The sequence below is a fragment of the Gorilla gorilla genome, chromosome 1 (assembly GCF_029281585.2).
Source record: "Gorilla gorilla gorilla isolate KB3781 chromosome 1, NHGRI_mGorGor1-v2.1_pri, whole genome shotgun sequence".
NCBI classification, from domain to species: Eukaryota; Metazoa; Chordata; class Mammalia; order Primates; family Hominidae; genus Gorilla; species Gorilla gorilla.
Window position 1 is genome coordinate 140,127,851 of NC_073224.2, and position 22,714 is coordinate 140,150,564.

A 22,714-nucleotide genomic window follows, 5' to 3' on the forward strand; every position below is an offset into this window, starting at 1 on the left:
AAAGCTGAGGCTTCCCTGAAGAACAAGAAATTCCAGCTCTGGACAGCAGCTTCAGCCTGCACATAAGAGTTTCAGCCTACGCTTCTTGACAGCCTACCCTGTGGATTTCAGACTTGCCCAACTAGCCCCCACAATCATGTAAGCCAATTCCTTGCAATCAATTTCTTAATATGTATCTCCTACTGGTTCTGTTTCTCTAGTTGAACCCTTGCTGATCCAAGTAGTCAGGGAGGGTCTCCTGGATATGATACTTGAGTAGAAACAGAATGAGGAGGGTACAAATATCTGGTGTAGGGGCGAGGGTGGTAACAGTAGATTCTAGGAAGAAGAAGCATCTAGTGCAAAGACCCTGTCATGGAAATGTGTTTGGCTTGATAGAGGAAGAGCAAGGAGGGCAGAAAGGTTGGAGAACAGAGTGAGGCAGAGCATGGTAGTGCTGAGTTTGGGAATGGGGCAGGAGCTGGATCATGCATAGGTCATGATAAGGACTTCGGATTATATTCAAGTGAGCTGGGAAGCTAGTAGAGGGTGTTGAGCAGAGCAATGACATGCTGTAAATTTAGAAGGGGCACCTAACCTGCCATGCAAGAGAAGATCAGGGAGACCAATTAGAGGGCTATCACAGTTGTCTAGGGAGGAAATACTGGTGGCTTGGAATAGAGTGGTGATGGTGAAGAAGGTTAGAAATAAATAGATTTAGGACATATTTTTATTTTTGTTTTTGAGATGGGGTCTCACTCTGTTGCCCAGGAGTACAGTGGTGCAAACTCAGCTCACTGCAACCTCCACCTCCTGGGCTCAAGCAATCCGCCGACTTCAGGATCCTGGGTAGCTAGGACTACAGGCAGGCGCTGCCATGCCCGGGTAATTTTTTATTTCGTTATTTTTTGGTAGAGATGGAGTTTCACCATATTGCCCAGGTTGGTCTCAAAGTCCCGGACTCAAGCAATCTGCCAGCCTTGGCCTTCCCAAATGCTGGGATTACAGGCATGAGCCACTGCACCTGGCCTGATTTAGGACATATTTTAAAGGGAGAGAGAGAGCTGAAAAGATTTGCTAAAGGGTTGAATTTGGAGTGATAATATAAAAGTGGAATATAAAAAGAATGATTTCTAGGGTTCTAGCCTGAGAAACTAGAAGAAACAATATGGTGGTGGCATCTGTGAGGATAGGAACATTAGTGAGAGGGAGGGGTAGAGCAGCTCTGAAAGGTGGAAAGCAAGAATTCAGTGTTGCACATATTAAATTTAGGTGTCATTAAAATATCTAAGTGGAGGTGTCTGTTTGATACATATTTCTGGAGATATATTAAATATGTTTGTGTCATTGGCACTTAGGAAGTGAGCATGGGCCAGGCGCAGTGGCTCACACCTGTAATCCCAGCACTTTGGGACACCAAGTTGGGTGGAGTGCTTGAGCCTAGGAATTGGAGACCAGCCTGGGCAACATAGCCAAACCCCGTTTCTACAAAAATACAAAAATTAGCCGGGCATGGTGGTGCACACCTGTAGTCCCAGCTACTTGGGAGGCTGAGGTGGTGGGAGGATGGCTTGAGCCAGGGAGGCAAAGGTTACAGTGAGCCAAGATCACACCACTTCACTCCAGCCTGAGTGACAGAGCCAGACTCTGTCTCAGAAAAGAAAAAAAAAAAAAGAAAAGAAAAAAAAAGGAAGTGAGCATGGATGGAAAAGAGACTAGGTATGAAGAGTGTGCCTTGGACACACTAGTATTTGCAGGTTGGGAAGAACAGGTGAATTCAGTAAAGGAAACTGAGATTAAGTGGTCTGTAAGGCAGGCATAATACCTAGAGAGACTAGTGAGCAGAAGGTGCTTCCAGGAGGCAGGTGTGGTCAATTGTGTCAAATGACTATATTAGGGACTAAGAGCTAAACAATAAGTATGGCTTCTCAGAGTCATCTGTGGACCACCTGGATCAGAATTACCCAGCAAGTTTCTTAAAATGAGATTTCTGGACCCACTTCAGGCCTACTGAATCAGATTCTCTTGGGGAGAACCCAGGAACCTGCACTTAAACAAGCACAAGATTAGGATTATTGGAAAACAAAACCGAAACAAAAGCACCAGGTGGTTCTTGTGAACCTGGAAGCTGCTGCCTGAGAGTCTTTGTTCATGGAAGCATATCAATCTTTTCTCTAGACTAGTGGTTGTCAGACTTTAACTTATCTCAGGATCCCCGATGAGCTCCTTAAAAGGATTACTGGTTCCCACCCCAGAGTTCCTGAGTCAGGAAGGCCGAGGTGAGCCTCAAAGACATGTCTAACAAGTTCCCTAGAAATGCTGATGTTACTGGTTGGTGGACTACACTTTGACAACCATTGGGCCAAACATTTTAAAATACGCCCTTTAAAAGTAGAATAAAGATATAATTAAGAAATGTGGTCTCTACCGCAAGTCATAGACGTGTGTGGGATATCGATCCATTTCCCTCATCTCCATTTTCAGTTCCTTCCCCGCAAATTTTTTTTTTTCGAGTCTCACTCTGTCGCCCAGGCTGGAGTGCAGTGGCGTGATCTCAGCTCACTGCAACCTCCACCTCCTGGGTTCAAGCGATTCCTATGCCTCAGCCTCGTGCATAGCTGGTATTACAGGTGTCCACCATGCCCGGCTAATTTTTGTTATTTTTAGTAGAGAGACACGGTTTCACCATTTTGGCCAGGCTGGTCTTGAACTCCTGACCTCAGGTGATCCGCTTGCCTCGGCTTCCCAAAGTGCTGAGATTACAGGCGTGAGCCACGGCACCCAGCCCCCACAAAATTTTGAATTAAAGCTTTTATGATGTTGGCCAATCACAGAACTGCTTTAGCAGAGGTTAATTTGACCCTATGACAAAATTTAGAGATATCAAAAAGCCTCTTAGAAATTTTAAGTTTGAAAGACTTTTCAGGATGTCCCATTTTTTAGGTGGGGGTGGCAGGGGTTAATTTTTTTTTTTTGACAGATGAAAGGCATTTAAGTAAAATAAAAATGAAAAAGGCCTTCTGACATTGTGTACTTGATGGTTCCGTCGTTGCCTATAACAAATCTCATTTTTGTTACCATAAACTGAATGAAAGAAGTAAATCCGCCCCAGTTCTATGTAATTACTTCCATCTATTTGTCATTTCTGACTGGAAAACTTCTTACTTCCATACCTTGTTTGATATGGAGAACAAATAATTGGATTGTCTGATAAGTCTGCCAAGAAACTGTCCAGAAACATCAAGTGAAATAGTCCCCACTATATGAATTTTATGGTTTGTCTAAACACTAACATTTTCCCCTTCTGTAGTTGTATGAAAAAACAAATATTGTTAGCATAGTAAACATTGCAATAAAGTACCAGAAAGAAAAACAGATCAGTATCTTTTAGCTGAGAACAACCAATACCCTGATAAATGTATGGGGATTTCATTTGCATGTTAGTCCACAGAGTAGCCCAGAACCCTAAATTTATTCATAAAAGAAAATATTGATTAATTATTGGTCATTCCTCATAAATGTAGCTTTTGACGTGTATGTCTAATTATTTGCTTTTTGAATTTCACTAAAACTGGCTGGGCACAGTGGCTCAGGCCTGTAATCCCAGTACTTTAGGGGGCTGAGGCAGAAGGATTGCTTGAGTGTGGGAATTCAAGACCAGCATGGGTAAAATGGTGATAATCCGTCTCCACAAAAAATTTAAAAATTAGTTGGGGATGGTGGTGTGTGCCTGTGATCTAGCTACTTGGGAGGCTGAGGTGGGAGGATTGCTTGAGCCTGGGAGGTGGAGGCTGCAGTGAGCTCTGATTGTGCCACTGCACTCTAGCCTGGGTGACAGAGCAAAACCCTGTCTCAAAAAAAAAAAAAAAGTTATCTCCTAAAATTTTGTAAAATTACTTTTTTTTTTCTCCAGGGGAGGGGAAAACATCAAGAAAACAAAAAAATATCAAAATCATTCTTTCGGTTCTTTTGTGGTCTTCAACCACTTTTGGGTTTTCCCCTTGCAGAAACCACAGAAATATTCTCTTAGAATAAAATAGTTTATCTGTTTAAAAAAAGAAAGAGAGAAAAGAAAAGAAAAGAAAAATAAATGTGATAAATGTGATCTCTAGTTTTGTGCAGGGGCAGTATCATAGTATCGTAGCCAGTGAGGTTTATCAAAGGTGTGATTATTGCTAACTGAAAACTTTTCCCAATATCCCTCCATGACAACTAAAAATAGAGTCGGCATTGGCAATTTTCGAATTTGACAGCCTATATGGAGACTGAACAAAGAAACAGAAAAAGAAATGTGGCCTCTTCCTTGGCTAAAAATTTTAACATAACGTGGTCTTGAGAAAAACATGGTCTATTTTTCTCAAGTTTTCTCTCTGTATTCACCAAATTTCATGTTGATCAGGGTTAAAAGAAATAGCACTGGTTGTTGCTTCCCTTGCCCTCGGTGGGGTAAAGTTATCAGTAATTCAAATCAAGAATTTATCCAATGCTCTGTTTTTAGAGAATTATTGCCAGCATCTTAAAATACCTCATTATAGGCCAGAGAAGAGCAAACTTGGCCCTTTGGGGACAGCAAAAACAGTCTGTTAGCTGTTTAGATCTAGAGAAGGCAGCTGAAAGTGTTTGGTTACCAAACAGCGTTCCTAAGCACCTAGATAAGTGGTGTGATCAGTACTCAACCCTGCTGTTGGCTGATGACAGGGAAGAGACTGGAGTGAGAGTGTCAGGTGAGTGGTGAAAGAAGGAGAAACAAAACCAGGCCAGGATTGGAATATTAAAGAAACTCTGATTTTTAGTGTGCTAGAAGCCAAACTAGATTTAGGCTGAATGCAGTGGCTCACACCTATAATCCTAGCCCTTTGGGAGGCTGAGGCAGGTGGATTGCTTGAGCCCAGGAGTTCAGGACCAGCCTGGGCAACATAGCAAGACCTCATCTCTACAAATAATAATAATAAAAAATTAGTCGGGCATGGTGGTGTGTGCCTAAGTCCCAGCTACTTGGAGGGCTGAGGTGGGAGGATCGCTTAAGCTTTGGAGATTGAGGCTGCAAGTGAGCTGTGATTGAACCACTGCACTCCAGCCTGGAAACAGAGTGAGACCCTGTCTCAAAAAAAAAAAAAAAAAAAAAAGGCCAAACTAGATTTGCCAAGAAATAGAAAAATCAGATCATTAGATCCTGATTGTTTATCAACGTAAAACAAGGCAAAGTAAAATAGCAAGTCTGAATTTTTAGTCTCCTGAGGAAGCATTTCATCCCCATCTTACACAAGTCATATGTGTGGATGTGGCCAGGCACAATGTCATAGTCTTATGCTGCGTTTGTTACTTTTATTAGGAACATGCCATTCATGTCATTTGTGTGACTGGCTTGTCTAATTCCCACAATATCAGTTGCTTTTATTTCTACTTCCTTTTATCCCTCAACTACTTTTTTCGAGACAGGATCTCGCTCTGTCAACCAGGCTGGCATACAGTGGCGATCGTAGCTCACTGCAACCTCAAACTTTTGGTCTCAAGTGATCCCTCTACAGTGTTAGGACTACAGGCATGCACCACCACGTTGGTTAATTTTTTTTTTTTTTTTTTTTTTTGTAGAGACAGGGTCAGGGTCTTGCTCTGTTGTCCAGGCTGGTCTCAAACCTCTGACCTCAAGTGGTTCCCCTCCTCAGTCTCCCAAAGTGCTGAGATTATAGGCATGAGCCACTGGGCCCCACCTCAGGTGCTGCTTATTATGCTCCCGAACCTTGGGACTGGAAGGATGTTTGTGGAAAATGTGAGGTTCATACAGGTCAAGTGCTATTCTTCTATCTCTTTTTAAAAATCATATATGTATTGTTTTGGTAAAGGATATTCTTTTGTTTCATCATTCATTGATGCAACAGGCATTTAAATGCCTACTATGTGCTAGACACTGCTATCAATACAAAAGCAAATAAAGGCAATATAAAAACGTTCTACATTTTAAAAAATAATGGGGCTGGTCATGGTGGCTCACATCTGTAATACTAGCACTTTGAGAGGCTAAGATGGGAGGATCACTTGAGTCAGGAGTTCGAGACCAGCCTGGGCAACATAGTGAGATCCTGTCTCTATTAATTTCTTTAAAAAATTTAAAAATATAAAGAACAATGGGAGGAGACATGTAAAACAGTAAGTGCAGGAAAAAGTCATAGATGACAGGATGGAGAGTGCACAGAATGTGGTGGGAAACAAGGGAGGAATGGCTGATCCTACTGTAAGTTTCATGGAAGACTTTATAGAGAAGATGATTTTTGAATTGGGTCCTGACTCACGGGTTCAACAGCATTCAATGTGGGGGTTTGGAGAGTGTCATTGAAGGAAGGGGAGCAGTGTGAACAAAAGTACCAATGCATGATAGAGCTTGCACATTTGGGGAATTGAAAGCAGTTTAGTTTGATTGGTGCTCAGGTTCCCCAAGGATAGACAGAAGAGGTAGATGGAACAACTATGTCATCATAGCAAGAAAATAGATGCAAAAGTTGGTTTCAAACTGCAGTGGGGACATCTTTTTCTTACAAACTAGATGTGATATAAATAACTTGTAGGGGTGGAGGTAGATAGTTGAAGGAGTGGACCCCTGCCTAACATTAATTTCATCTAATTTGCTGAGAGAAGGTGGAGCGTGTGTATGTGTTGAGGTGGTTAGGTAGATGGAGTAAGCTACAGGGATTCATAAAATCTTCTTGGCTGGGTGCGATGGCTCAATGGCTGTAATCCCAGTGCTTTGAGAGGCTGAGGCAGGAGAATTACTTGAGGCCAGGAGTTCAAGACCAGCCTGGGCAACATAGCAGGACCCTGTCTCTAAAAAAATAAAAATAAATCAGCTGGGCATGGGAGTGAGGCAGGAGAATAGGGAATTAGGGTAACCAAGGGTTAAGGCAGAAGCAAAGGAACAGCAGGTGCAGACAGTTCTAGGCAAGATTAGGCAGTATACAGGCCACATCAGCACTCCTGTGATAAGAAGACAGAAGTTTCCACTTCAGCTTCTGATTGACTGCAGGCCAAGTCTCCACTTCAGCCTCTGGTTGGTCGCAGGCCAGTCCTTCATAGGGTGTAACCAATGGGAGGGTTCTAAAGGGCACCAAGGGCTTTATAAAAACCCTGGGGACGGACCATTGCAACCGGAGGGGGGTTGCCCTTGAGCTGCTCGCTTGAGCCTGCTCCCACTCTGTGAATTGTACTATTGCTTCTTCGATAAATCTGTGCCATCATTACTCCTTTCTTTTGTTATTTTGTTCATCTTCATTACTTCTTTTGTTGCTGTGTGCACTTTATTCAATTATTTGTTCAACACGCCAAGAACCTGGACAAGACAACTCACAGGCAAGACCTTCCATCTGGTAACTGTGGCACATGCCTGCATGCCTGTAGTCCCAGCTACTCAGGAGGCTGAAGTGGGAGGATCCCTTGAGCTCAGGAGTTTGAGGCTGTAGTGAGCTATGATCATGCTGTACACTCCAGCCTGGCTGACAGAGTGAGACCCTGTCTCTTAAAGCAAAACAAAACTTCTCCATACTTTCCTCCACTGGGCCATGTTTTCCCATCTTTTGTTAATGAGTTTGATGACCTCCAACCTCAGAATCTTTTTATTTTATGACCTTTTGGAGGATGACAAAGGATTTGACAAAAGGGAAAGAGGAGTTCATTCCTAGTGCCAAAAGTGCAAGGGAGATGGAATAAATGAGGAATGAATAGATGAAGATAAATGGAAATCATGAGCCTGAAAGCCTGGCTAACTAGTCTTTTTTAAGTGAAAAGGGGTAGAACAAAATCCTATGGCATCTCAAAGGCAGAAGTTAGGAAGTAAAGGGCAGGAGGTGGGTACAAATGATCCACACATATCTTGGTTATACAAGGAGGTGCTATATGTAAAATTATAGGTTAAGGACACAAGAATATAGTTGGCTTTGCTGCTGCAGTGGCAAATGAGCAATTTGATGCATTGAATCTACGTGACAATAGGCATGTAATCCTCTGAATGCCCTGCGATGTCTGGAAGGGTTGCAGCTGTCATTGTTAATGTACCCTAAAACTTAAAGTATAATAATACTAAAATTAAAAAAAAAGAAAACAATCTTAATACTAGCCAGTGTTGAGGCACACTCGTGTAGCCCAGAGAATGTTGGGAAACATTATTTATTTCCTCTCAGGTTGCCTCCTGGTCCACCCAGAGCTAGCATTGGATGAGCATTTTGGAGTTATCACTCGTTTCTAGTCTCTCTTCCTCATTTTTTTTCCACCTTTCCCTACTGCTTACCTCAGTCCCATCTTCATGCATGCACCCTGGGTACTGAATCCATCCTGGTGATGCTCTGTAAGATCAAGTTTGAGAACACTGTCTGTGACACTCAGTCCTTCAAGTTCTCCTAGACATGGGCTGAGAGCTTTTAGATAATTCCGATATTTTCAATATTTATAGGCTCTTACAGAATTTTTTTTTGCCTTTTTTCATTGAAGAAAGATTTCCATCAGGAAAAAAGAATTGAAGGAACAGAAGGAGTGAGTGATCAGAAAACCCTGTACAACAATACCAATTTCTGAAAAGAGCTTAGTAAATGTGAGTGACTATTTTAACAGTTGATTTGGGCTCTTCCACTGCCAGGGAAGGATGGGTGAGAGTCTGAATTCCAGGCAAAGGGGATGGTATTAGGAGAGGCATTGGCTTAAGAAATAACACAAGATGTGCCATGGATTATAAGCAGTTGAGTGTTACTGGAACATAAAATGTGAGGCAGGGACTGGGGAGAGATGAGATTGGAGACCCAGTTCTTGGAAGGCTTTGCCATTTTAACAAGGTTTTAATTTCTTCATTAGGCCCCTGGGACCTATTAAAGATTTTAAGCTGATGAGTGGTATAGTCTTATTTCAATTTCTAGGTGAGTAGATCTGACAGCTGGATAGAGGATGGATTTGAAGGGGAAAAAATCGAGAAGCAGGAAAACTAATTAGGACACTATTATAATTCTTTAGGCAAGTAATGATGAAAACCTAACTAGGAGAGGAAAGATTAGAGAAATATTTAAGAGAATAGGTGTGAAGATATTTTAGCTAATGGGGCTGTCTCCATCAGTTTAGGCTGCTGTAACAATACCATAGGCTAAATGGCTTAAATAAGAAACATTTATTGGTCACAGTCCTGGAGTCTGGGAAGTCAAAGATGAAGGTGCTATCAGATTCAGTGTCTAATGAGGGAGTGCTTCCTGGCTTGTAGACAGCCACCTTCTCATATCATCACATGGCCAAGATAGAACAGCTCTTGTCTCTTTCTCTTCTTGTAAGGGCACTAATCCCATCTTGGGGGCTCTACCCTCAAGACCTTATCTAAACCTAATTACCTCACAAAGCCGCTACCTCATAATACCATCCCACTGGGAGTTAGGTTTTCGACATATGAATTTTGGCAGATCACAAATATATAGTCCCTAATGGGCAGTCTAGAAGGAGGAATCAAAGAGAACCCAAGGTTCCTGACCTTGGTGGCGCTGAGTATTAGGGCAGATGAAGAAATTGGGATGCAGGAAATGGTGCAGAAGTAGTTCTCGGAGAGTGGGTAGGGGTGGGGAGACAATGGACAGACACAGCAGACATCACAGAGAAACAGCTGCTCCTGTAAATTCTTCAAGGACTCTCAAGGTTTTTGGGAGAATCCATAAACTACAGAAATTATTTTCTCCGTTTCCCCTAGCCAGCCTATTCAATGGCAGACTGTCTGGAGTGGTCTTTTAGCTAGCTGCTGGTGAAAGAGCTTACACCAAAAATGGAGAAAATGGTGCACTATTCCCAGACTGCCTACAGGTTTATTTGCTTTCCCATTTTTCATATAAGTCCTGTTTTTTGCCTTTGTCCCTTGACAGTCTAATGTCTATCTTCCTCATGTAAGAAATAAAAAGCATGCAAAATAATTAAAGGTCTCTGAGTTATTCTTTGACAATATATCACTACATGAAAAAATATGAAAAGAGTAATATGCAGAGAATGATGCTACTTATGTTACAAAACCAAAGCCATATGTTTTTGCAAGTACATAAAACACAAATGCTTAGGAGGTAGGACACTGATAACAATAATTGTTTTTTTGGAAAAAATTTGGGATTGGGTGGTATCAAATTACATTTTAAATTTACTCTGTTTCAATTTTTACAATAAAATTGTGTAGCTATAGTACTCGTCTAATTGAAACATAATTTAAAGGCCAGGCATTGTGGCTCATGCCTGTAATCCCAGCACTTTGGGAGGCTGAGCGGTTGGATCACTTGAGCCCAGAAATTTGAGACCAGCCTGGCCAACATGGCAAAATCCCATCTCTATTAAAAATACAGAAGTTAACTGGGTGCGGTGGCACACGTCTGTAGTCCCAGCTACTCAGGAGACTGAGGCAGAAGGATGGCTTGAGTCTGGGAAGCAGAGGTTGCAGTGAGCTGTGATCGCACCACTGCACTCCAGCCTGGGTGACAGAGCGAGACCCTGTCTTTAAAAAAAAAAAAAAGGCAGAAGACAAAAAAAATTGCACTGAACATTTTAGGAGAATCTGAGAATTTTGCAGAGTGGGTGGTGTTATTTCCATTTTATCTTCAAAAAATTATTTTCTAATTTTTAAAATTTTTAATTTATTGTTTATTCTAGTTTATCTTATTAGGAGGTTTTGATTGGTCTATGGCCAGCCCACTGTTGCATAAAAAGTCACTGAAGACTTGTGTGTGCCATTCCAGAATGCATCTGAACCACCACTTTTTCCTGTTCCATTATTGCTTTCTCCTGCTATTCTTGGTTGTCAGGATTCCTTATTTTGGCCACTTATTTCCACGCATGTTTTCCCAATGGTTGCTTTGATTAATGACCAAATTTAGATTTGCTCTTTTTGTTTTGATATTGCTGCCTTGTCAGGATACTACGTTTGGTAGCTGCTCTCAGTTTTCATGGAACTTTTAAAGGCTTTTACTCCTACATTCAACTTTGGGACACTATAGGGTAGACAAACTTCTGCTTCCTCTCGTGTGCTGAAGGGTAGGACTCATGTTGCTTATGATTCACTCATGTTCTAGGATTATTTCCCATTCCCAAAATGCATGATGCTGTTTATACCTCTGTGAAATAACTGGTGTTTGTTGTCTCATTTTTCCTGTCTAGGATGCCCTTGTCCTGCTAGTCTGCTTGGAGACACCCATCTTGTGTTTTCTTCTCTGTGCAGACTCATGCAAGCAGCTGGGAGTTGCTTTCTCAGCTTCCATACGTTCCTACTATACAATCTTCCACAGCAAGTGGCACACCATTTACACTGATTATTTAATTAGATTTCTGTCCGTCTGTCCTGCTAAACTAGGAGCTCCTGAAGGGTGGACTTTGTCTTGTTTATCTTTATACTTTATATTTGTTAAATTTTAAATCCTACAACTTTGAAAATTTACCCAATGGAGAAAAACGATTCTTGCAAAAATGGTTAGATAAGCTACCAGCTTTCATGATAAATGTTACCCTGACTATATAATATTTTGTGCATAGTAAACTGACTTTTGGCCAGGCACAGAGGCTCACGCCTGTAATCCCAGCACTTTGGGAGGCCGAGGCGGGCAGATTACCTGAGGTCAGGAGTTCGAGACCAGCCTGGCCAGGATGGTGAAACCCTGTATCTACTAAAAATAACAAAAATTAGCTGGGCATGGTAGCGGGTGCCTGTAATCCCAGTGATTTGGGAGGCTGAGGCAGGAGAATTGTTTGAACCCAGAAGGCGGAGGTTGCAGTGAGCTGAGATTGTGCCATTGCACTCCAGCCTGGGCAACAAGAGCGAAACTCCATTTCAAAATAAATAAATAAATAAATAAATAAATAAATAAATAAATAAAATAAAACAAAATAAAATAAACTGACTTTAACTCAATCATTAAATTGATTCTCAATCTGCTTGTGGAGAGTACTGTTTCTTTCAGTATTGAGACTACTTTTGTATATATTAAAAGTTGTCACTTAACGGATTGGAACCTGAGCCATCTTGTAAATAAATGACATTTTTAATAGGTCACGTAGCTCAAGAGCTGCTAAAGCAAAAATTCTATAGTAAATGGTACCTTTTTATTGTCAAAATTTGGTAAATAAAAATTAGGTTATTGCTGAATAGATCTAAGTGCTATTTTACTCTTTTCCTTGAATTTTTATTTCTTATTTGTTTTACTAGTTTCATAGATTTAATAAGAGAAATGACAGAAATGTGAGTGTAGTATAACCCTAACTGATAGGAAACAGTAAAGGCCACTGATCATTATCACAACTTTTGATTTTATGTTATGTCTATAGGTAATTGACAGAGATTTTATTATTCGGCAGAGCTGAGTCAACCTTTTAATATTTTTACTTTGATCAGTGTTACCATCTCTGTGGCACGTAATCACAAAGCATTAATATTGTCTTGTACTTAATTAAAATGCCACAAAAGAAAATTACATAATTAAAGAGGATAAAAAATGTCTGCCATCCTTTCATTATAGTCAATAAATCTGGCCTTAAAATGAGCTGATATTCAAATAGAATTTGAAGAGAGGTAAAAAACAAAAGATGAAGCTTTCTATGTTTCTGCCACTTAAATTAAGGTAAGGCCTTCTATTTAACATCTATTTTTTCAGTTTCTAAAAAGGGAAGTTGAAAGTAATGACAGATTAGAGAGAGTAATCACTGCCCCACTGATTGCTTAGAGTGACTGAATTTTCATCCATTGTTATTGACTGCTTGGTATAATGGATTGAGAAGAGTTCTGACACCATCTCTGGGGTCAGTAGTAAAGAGTATTGCAAGTAATTAATGATGGCTGCTGAAGTGTGGGAATGGCAGCTTATGTAATGTGTGTTTTCTCACTTTGATGTAAGACATTAAAGATTGTGTTTAAGACATTAAAGATTGTGTTATAAGGAAGTCTTCGAGATCACTCCCATGCTAGTGCGAGGAAATATTCTGTCATAAGATAATCACAACAACCCCACTTATGTATCATCTTTTTTATACAAGTGAATAAAGTAAAATTAGGGGGTTAAGAAACTTGCCTGAAGTCAACCAGCTATTAATGAGCAGAGCTGGGATTTCAAGCTAAGTGAATTTGATTTCAGAAAGCATGATCTTTTTACCTGACCATGAAGTCATTTTTTAGATGGCAGAACTAATATTAGTTCAAATTGTCAGAAAAGTTCCATAGATAAATTGCGACTTTTTGCTAAATCTTGAAGAATGTCTGGTATTAAATAGGTGGAAAGAAAGGAGATTCTCAACAATGTCTGGATAGTTGAAAAAAAGAAAAGAAAGGAGATAAGGGAACAGCATGAACAAAGGTGAAAAGATGGGAATGAGTGTTTAATAGACTGAGTTAGCTGTACCAGCTGGAAAAGCAATAAGAATGCTCAAAGTGTGACCGTGGAGTGCTTTGAATGTCAGAAAGAGTACAGATATCAATGTATAAACCATGGTAAATCACAGTACATTATTGATAAAAGGAATCTTTTAGGAAGATTAAACTGAGGTTGGGCCATTGTGGACAGGATTGATGGGAGTGATGAGAGATGAAGTTAGATTAGTTAGAAAGTTACTGCTATAGTCTAAAGATTTAGAGCATAGATAATTATAGTGCATACCTTTTCTCAATTTTTATCTTCAGGCATTGAACTAAGCACTTTACATTTATTATCTCAATTAATCCTCAGAGCAGCATTATGAGGAGAGTAATATCATATTCATTTTACTATGAGGAAACAGGTTCAGAGATCCCCAGATCACAAAGTTAGGGATGGAGTTTATCTTCAAATCCTGGGTCATCTGATTCCACAGCACCACATTGCCCTGCTTAGAATAAATAAGTGGGGAAAACACCTGCGTGTGAGTATTGAGAAAGAAGAAACTGATTGATAATTGACTTGATGAGCTATTAAAAGCAGTTTGTTTCAAGATTTTGGACTGTCACCCAGTTTATTTCATAAACTAGGACATATCTACTCACAGATACAATTAGAAAAAGTTTACGAAACAACATTTATTTATCCTTATCATATATAATGTACTCTGACATTTTCTTTTCTATTTTACTAAAATGTTTTTGGTGGTGATTCACTAAAGATTTTTTTTTAAATTGTGGTAAAATCCACATAACATTTACCATGCTAACCATTTTTTAAGTGTAGAGTTCAGCGATGTTCAATACATTCATGATATTGTGTAACCATCACCACCATCCATTTCCAGAACTCTTTCCATCTTGTAAAACTGAAACTATCCGTTAAACAATAATTTCCTATTTCTCTGTACCCCCAGCCTCAGGAAACCACTGTTCTACTTTACGGTTTTGACTCCTCTATCAACCTTATATAAGTGGAGTCATACAGTATTTGTCTTCCTGTGACTATCTTTAAGGCTCATTCATGTCGTAGCATATGTCAGAATTTCTTTTTTAAGGCTAATGTTTCATTGTATATATTTACTATATTTTAGTTATTTATCTATTAGACGCTTGGGTTGCCTTCATGTTTTAGCTATTGTGAATAATGCTGCTATGAACATGGGTGTACAAATCTTTCTTTGAGACTCTGCTGTGAATTCCTTTGGGTATACCCATTAAAGATTTTACAATCCACTGATAAATGGGCTGTGGCTCCTGGCTGAAAAACTCAGAGCTATAAGCTATGAAAAGGACAAAAAATTGAAAATTATTTCTAGTTTTAGTTTGAGTGTTGAAGAGAATGGGTACCACTGATTGATAAACAAGGAGAAATTGTTTACTGAGGCTGCTGTAACAAATTGGTATAAACTTGGTGGCTAATACAACAGAAACTAAGTTCTCACATTTCTAGAGGCCAGAAGTCCAGAGACAGTATCACAGTTAACTGTGGGCCACAGTTTAGGTGTCAGTGAAAACATATTCCTCCAGAGACTCTAGGGCAGATTTTTCAGAATTTTTTCTTGCCTCTTCCAGGCTTTTTTCTGGTTTTTTTTGAGACGTAGTCTCACTCTTGTTGCCCAGGCTGGAGTGCAATGGCGCCATCTAGGCTCACCGCAACCTCCGCCTCCCGGCTTCAAGTTATTCTCCTGCCTCAGCCTCCCGGGTAGCCGGGATTATAGGCGCCTGGCATCACGCCTGGCTAATTTTGTATTTTTAATAGAGACGGAGTTTTTCCATATTGGTCAGGCTGGTCTCGAACTCCTAACCTCAGGTGAATCTCCCTCCTGGGCCTCCCAAAGTGCTGGGATTAGAGGCATGAGCCACCGTGCCTGGCCGCCTATTCTTAATAATTGTTATCATAAACTGCAACCATGTGTAATCTCCCTCTGCCTTTCTTTCTTAAGGGCACTTGTGATTGCATTTAGGGCCCACCTGGATAATCCAGAATAATTTTTTCATCTCAAGATCCTAATTTAAGAACATCTGCAAAGTCCTTTTTTGCTGTTAGGTAACATTCATAGTTTCCAGAGATTTAGAAGTGAGTATCTTTCTGGGGACCATCATTCAATCTACCACAAATGTTGAGAGAAGAGAAAATATAGTGAATTCAGTTTTTGAATGAAAAGATGTTCAATTGCCTTGAAAGCAGTTAGGGAAACAGTACTTGCATTTACTAATATATAAAAGGTGAGTGTTGTGATTATATATTGGGTGTTTATTAATATCAACATGATAATTGAAGCTGTGAGAGTATGTGTGCTTATCCAAGTACAAACTGAACTCACCTTCATAAAACATACACTCTTGGGTATTGGACAAAGAGTATGCTCAGGTCAGATATCTGGAAAGCAATGAGAACTGTGTGTCTATCAGGTTATTTATCTATTAGGTAATTATCAGTCTATCAATCATCTATTCATGTATTACCCACCTAGAAAATCACAGTATATTAGAGTAAATGTGGAGCTACTTTATACAAGTAGGGCCTAGCACAGGATCTGCCATATAGTAGGTGCTTGACAAAATATTTATTGAATGTAGTGCCTCTCAATCTTTTGTTTTTTTTTTTTTTTTTGACTGAGTCTTGCTGTGTCACTCAGGTTGGAGTGCAGTGGTACAATCTCCTGGGCTCAAGTGATTCCTCCGCCTCAGCCCCTTGGAATAGCTGGGACCACAGGTATGTGTCACCATGCCGGCCCAGAAAGTCTGGCTTATTTTCTGTCTCTTCTTATCCATCAGAAACCTGAATTTAGAATTTGGATGGGAACTCAGAGAATATACAGTTCTGCTTGTAACTCCTTATCTTTACTGTTTTGGTAACAAAAACAGACAGGATAAGTGATTTATCCAGGATGATCTAATGCTCTTTTCACTACATACCTCTGCCTTTTTAGACTTATTTTAAGTTAAGCTTCTTTTGAATTTTTGTGTCCACTTGAAGAAGCTGCACTATTCTTCACTAGGAAGAGGTAGTATTCTAGTTCTTTTCTATCTTGGCATTTATTTTTTTCGAAAGCAAAATGCTTTGTTCCATTAGGACCCAGAGTCATCCATCTAATCGAAGCCTTACAGACTGGATTGAGGCATTATTCTTGCTTCTGGCCACAACTTTGGAAATGTGTTGCTGCTCTTTTATTTTTTTATTATCACTATGGGGAAGAAGAGGGCTTTTGGGATTTCATAGCTAGGATTAGGGATGCTTATATATTCTGCAATGCAAAGGACAGTCTCTTACAACAAAGACATCTCTCTCTCTCTCTTTTTTTTTTTTTTTTTGAGTTAAAGTCTCCCTCTGTCACCCAGGCTGGAGCGCAGTGGCTCAATCTCGGCTCACTGCAACCTCCACCTCCTGGGTTCAAGCGATTCTCCTGCCTCAGCCTCTGAGTAGCTGGGATTACAGGCACCCCCCACCATGCCCGGCTAATTTTTGTATTTTTAGTAGAGATGGGATTTCACCACGTTGGCCAGGCTTGTCTTGAACTCCTGACCTCAAGTGACCCGCTTGCCTCTGCGTCCCAAAGTGCTGGGATTACAGGCATGAACCACCATAGCAGGCCAGAAATATCTCACTTGAAAATAATTAATAGAAGGCCACATCCTATCCCACCAAAGAGCTATCTTCTATGTATTTGCACTGGAGTAGACTTTTATGACTTCAGATAACCTCCAACTGGCTTTATAATGAAAAAAAAAAAAAACGGTGAAAATTGTGAAAGTTGCAGATACCAGGGTGAAATCACTTTTGTCATACTCAGACAAAATAGGACCAGGAAGGCCCCCCCTCAAAAAGGAGGTTCGTGCTTACATGTCTGAGATAAGAACTGTTTCCAAGAACTTTCTAAAAACCCTTTCTGTCCTTCATACATCTCCTACTTTGATAGTTTATCATTAGGCATTCTTTAGGCCTGCAGGAATTCAGATAAGATGATCTTGGAAGAACACTTGCCCAGTAATGTCATCTCTACCAAAGAAATGACAATAACTCTGCCTTTGGAAATAAGGAACTGTTTCTAAGCAGTTTATGTAAATCTTTTTTGCTAATAATAGCTTCCCTTACCCTACCCAAGCCAAAGGCACTGATGGCTTGCCATTTCATACATTCCAGATTATAATCCTTATTTCTATTTTTGAGTAAACCCAACACAGTTAGAGACAATTTTCTCTTGTGTCTTTTTTTAGGTGGACAAAATATTTTGAAGAGTTTAATTTTATCTAGATTATTCAAAACTAGTTTTCAGTAATAAGGTTAGCTCTTTCTGGAAGACACAGACAGCTCTAGCTAAGGGTGAGGACGAAGGGGTGGATATTCTTCAGGATCTGTTATCATAGGGAGGTCACATTATTTTGAATAAGGATTGGGTTGCGTTTAGAGGAGCATAATGTGAGGTGACCTTGAACTGGTGGGTAAGAAAAATATGAAGATGACTGTTACTACCACTAATTAAATGTTGAGAATGGCTTTATGTTGTCAGAAAGTAAAACATGGATTTACTGACCAGAGTTTGGTCAGAAGTCCATGGATAATTTTGGAACAATGTATTACTTATAGCACTGCGAAGAAGGGACATTTCATTTAAAAAGCCACTATCGAAACTTTTTTGCTATTGACTTCTATTTATTAAATACTTATTTTTGTGCCAAGCACTGTGGTTTACAGAAATTATTTCGTTTGACCCTCTGTTATTTGGTAAATGCAAGTGATAGCAGTAACTTAAGCACACCCTGGGGTTATCCTTTCCAGCCTACCGCCACTGAATTCTCCCCTGTGCGTAAGCCCCCAGTAAAACCCCATATCTCATTTGCTAGCTCTGGGTCTCTTTGTCAGCCTCTTGAACCTGCTGCCATCCCCACTGGAAATGATAGAGGTTTGGCACAACATCTGTCTGTGGAATCTGGCCATTCATTCATGCAGTTATAAGTAATAAGTAGGTAAGTAAAGATTTTTTTGAGCATAGGAGTTACAAGATGTGAGTTATACTTGAGAAAGATTAGCTCTCCCAGGCTGGGCACAGTGGCTCATGCCTGTAATCCCAGCACTTTGGGAGGCTGACGTGGGCAGATCACCTGAGGTCAGGAGTTTGAGACCAGCCTGGCCAACATGGTGAAACCCCATCTCTACTAAAAATACAAAAATTAGTTGGGTGTGGTAGTGCACACCTGTAATCCCAGCTACTCAGGAGGCTGAGGCAGGAGAATCGCTTGAGCCGAGGAGGCAGAGGTTGCAGTGAGCCAAAATTGTGCCATTGCACTCTAGCTTGGGTGACAGGGTGAGACTGTGTCTCAAAAAAAAAAAAAAAAAAAAGATGATCTATCCCGTATTATGTGGGCTAGCTAATTAGATTGATGAGAAACTGGAAGCACTTAGTAGATAATGACTGTAGTTCAGTTGAGACAACAGTCCAGGACATAAACCAGAATAGTGGCAGTGGAGATGGAGAAGAGGGGGTGAATTTGGCTGTTTGGGTGAGATGAATATAATTAAAGGCCAAGTGAGAATAAGTTTATTTTGGATGGTGGGTTTTGGATGTATTGAGTCGAGGCTGTGTCTAATCAACTGGAGACGTTCTCTTTGAATGTAAACTTGTTTGAAATGCTGAGTATAATAGGGCAGGCAAGTTCCTAAGTTTGGTCCATCAGACCTCATTCAGACTTGGCGGTGGTGCTCAGTGGAGACAGTGGTTCTGGCTTAGGATCCTGTCTACCACTTCTCTGTCTAATCTTCAGCAATTTACTTAGCCACGCAGGTCCTTAACATTCTCAGCTGAAGGAAGTTCATAATGGATAGGATAATATATGTGCCTTGGTTAGAATGAGTGTTCAATAAATGATAATTATTGTTCTTGCTATACTTTATTTGCCTTCTTCATTCTCATTTTCTCATGAATATACAGTGGAGTTTTCCAGTGGCTACATGAGGTGTTACATGATATCACAAAAGATTGAATGCAAGCAGATATGAGAATCCTACTGTCTTCTATTAAGCCAGACATTAAAGAGATTTGCAACAATTTAAACAATAATACTTTTTCATTTTTTTAGACTAGTCAAATGCTATACTTTTTTCATTATTTTTTTGTTGTTGAAAAACAATAATATAAGCAACAGAAAAGATACTGTGTTAACATGTAACTATTATTGTCACTTAAAAACAAATTTATGAATATTTAACTTTTTCTGTTAATTTTTAATACAAAAAATATTAATAGATATCACCCACATAAAGAAACATCTCTGATGGACATAATAATCTTTTAAAGTTGTGAAGGGACCTTGAAATAAAAAAAGTTTGAGAACTGCTGATATAGAGGCATGAGAATGGTAACCAGTAGGGTAGCTTTAACTTCTTAGGATCTAAGCTCCACTAAACTAATTTTAATAAAATTGGTCTCCTTTGTGACAACTGATGAGTTGATGAAGAGTCTGGTAGAGGTGATCTGGAAGGGAATGATAAGGTGGAATTATAGCTGGGGACATGGAGCAAAATGATAGTCTCAGAAGGGGTGGTGTTTTATTTATTTATTTATTTATTGAGATGGAGTCTTGCTCTATTGGCCAGACTGGAGTGCAGTGGTGTGATCTCTGCTCACTGCAACCTCTGCCACCCGGGTTCAAGCATTCTCCTGCCTCAGCCTCCTGAGTAGCTGGGATTACAGGTGTGTGCCACCACATCTGGCGAATTTTTGTGTTTTTAGTAGAGACAGGGTTTCATCATCTTGGCCAGGCTGGTCTTGAACTCCTGATATCGTGATCCACCCCCCTCGGCCTCCCAAAGTGTTGGGATTACAGATGTGAGCCACTGAGCCTAGTGAAAGGGTTGTTTTAGACAAAGCTAGCCTCTCTCTCCATTCAGTTCTTCCCACTGTGTCGTACCACTTCCTAAGAGTGCTTTAGGATGTAGGATTCTGATAATATAGTCGAAGAGTTTTTGTTTTATAGACATATCATACTTTTGGCATGCAATGGGGACAGTTCCTGGAAAGGGTCTGTTATCTGCAGAAGGCTATTTCACCACTTGAGGCTTTGAAGAACTGAAGATCAGCTGACTTAGTTTAAAACTATTCATGTTCCCAGCAGCTTTAGGATAGCAAACCAACTCTGGGTCATCTTTATTTAAAGCCTCTCTTTAATATCCTGTAGAGAGGGGCTTTTGTTAATTGTGACTAGTTCTTTAAGAGAAAGCGTAACGTGATGATGTTCCTTTCTCTGTTCTCTCTTTAAAAATGGTTTAAATAATTTACTGGGGTTGATTGATAACCAGCATTCACAGGTCAAGGCATGGGTCATAATCTATTTTCCAGTCTGCATATGTTGAAAGCGCCTTTGCAAAAAGGCTTTTTGCAAAGCCTTTTATAACTGAGGAAATTATGGCAGTGAATGAGAACAGACCTAACTGGCTCCGTCTTGCTTCTAATCTTTAAGCTGTCCTTGTTCATTCCTGGGCATATGCCAAACTAACTTTGGGAAGGAATCCAGTTCATGTTTTGACTCTGAAACAAAATTGGTAATAGCCCTTTCCTGAATAGACCCCCTTCTTGCCTGGGGACCAGTCTGCCTTTGCAGGACCAACAAATTAGCTACAAGATTAGAAATTATGGTTTAGGGGTCATGCAGCCTCTGGCTCCAAGAGCCTGAACCTCCCCAAATTGCTCCTGGGGATAACATCACTATTGTAAAACCTAAGATCAGTGCTTGAGATATTTTGCAGACCCTGGACTCGGTGGATCAGCTGATACCACACAGACCGGTAATCGGGCTCACCCAGTTCTGCCATCCCACCCAGGAACAGAAGACAGCAAGAAAACCTCACGTCGACCCCCCATGATTCCATCACCAATCTGACCAATTAGCACTCCCACTTCCCAAGCCCCTACCCGCCAAATTATCTTTAAAAATTCTGATCTCCGAATCCTGGGAGACTGTGTTGAGTAATAATAAAACTCCGGGCTGGGCGCGGTGGCTTATGCCTGTAATCTCAGCACTTTGGGAGGCTGAGGCAGGTGGAATCACTTGAGGTCAGGAGTTCCAAACTAGCCTGGCCAACATGGTGAAACCCTGTCTCTGCTAAAATACAAAAATTAGCCGGGCGTGGTGGCGGGCGCCTGTAGTCCCAGCTACTGGGGAGGCTGAGGCAGGAGAATCGCTTGAACCTAGGACGGGGAGGCTGCAGTGAGCCGAGATCATGCCACCGCACTCCAGCCTGGGCCACAGACAGAGACTCCGTCTCAAACAAAACAAAACAAAACAAACAAACAAACAAAACAAAAAACTCCGGTCTCCTGCACAGCCAGCTCTGCGTGAATTACTCTTTCTCCATTGCGATTTCCCTGTCTTGATAAATCGGCTCTGTCTAGACAGCGGGCAAGGTGAACCCACTGGGCAATTACAAGGTCACTCAAGGTCTGAAATGGAATGTTTAATATTTTCAATTACATTAAAGAGAAGAAAAAAAGTAAAAAACAGGAAAACAAAAAACAAAATAAAAAAAAAGATTTTTAAAAATTCAATTACATTGTCTTTTCCTAGCCCTAAAATTTTTCTTTTGCAAAAGAGTCTTGTGAAACAGATTAAAAGCTTAAAAAGAAACAAAACTCCTAAATTTCAGGGTGTAATTTGCAAAATAAAAGATTTCTTTTGCATTATATCATTCACACTGCAGAAAGGTTTCGGTTCTATGCAATCTGATCTTTTTCCACTTTTTAAAAGTTAATTTGCTTTTACTTAGCACTATTATAGAACAGGTATTTTCAAATAGTTTTGCAATTAAACACAAAAATTATAATTTTTGTGGCGAAGTAGGTACTAGTTGGCAAACACTGTTCCTTAGTGTAAAACAGAATTCTAAATTTTCAGAAATGGAGTCCTAAAACTAGCACTGGTCTCGCAAATCAAGTTCTGCAGCTTAGTTTGGGAAAGGTTCCCTTTTGGCTCAAGGCTTAACTGGCTCCACCCAGCTGCTGAAATGTGATACAAGTTGTAACAAAACCGGAAGTTGGTTAGGCTGCCTTCGCTTCTCAGGGTAAGTGTCACGTCTTTTCCCTTAATGTCAAAGCTCTTTGTAAAGCGTTAAAAATCAAATCCAGCTTAGCGACAGACTGCAGAGCGAGCGCCTGTGCTGACCAGGGCAGTCGGCCAGGCAGAACGGGTGCTGTATTCCTAAACTATGTTCTGGAGCTTGAATTGAGCTAATGAGTGTTCACTAACGAGTTAGGTTAATATGTCCCGTGACTTTGACTAACAAGCTTTAATTCCAAGATATGGGTGGTTATAAGTAGAGACGTGTTTGGGATCCTGAAAATCATTGACTTTATT

General features: G+C 40.3%; 1 protein-coding gene and 1 non-coding gene across 4 annotated transcripts in view; both read left to right on the top strand.

Annotated features, from left to right (window-relative positions):
- The first annotated feature begins 4,089 nt into the window (after positions 1–4,089).
- LOC115932084 (U4 spliceosomal RNA) lies at positions 4,090–4,231 on the top strand. The gene has a single exon (XR_008675620.1). It is a non-coding gene; the product is annotated as a U4 spliceosomal RNA (small nuclear RNA).
- Positions 4,232–22,375: 18,144 nt separating this feature from the next.
- The window catches only part of FRRS1 (ferric chelate reductase 1), a 63,822-nt gene continuing 63,483 nt past the window's right edge, over positions 22,376–22,714 (top strand). Inside the window, exon 1 of one of the 3 annotated variants that reach the window (XM_055352832.2) lies at positions 22,376–22,421. The gene's annotated coding sequence lies outside the window, so the exon portion shown is untranslated. The remainder of the gene's footprint in view (positions 22,422–22,714) is intronic. The other 2 variants (XM_031005595.3, XR_010130332.1) reach the window with 2 other exon arrangements.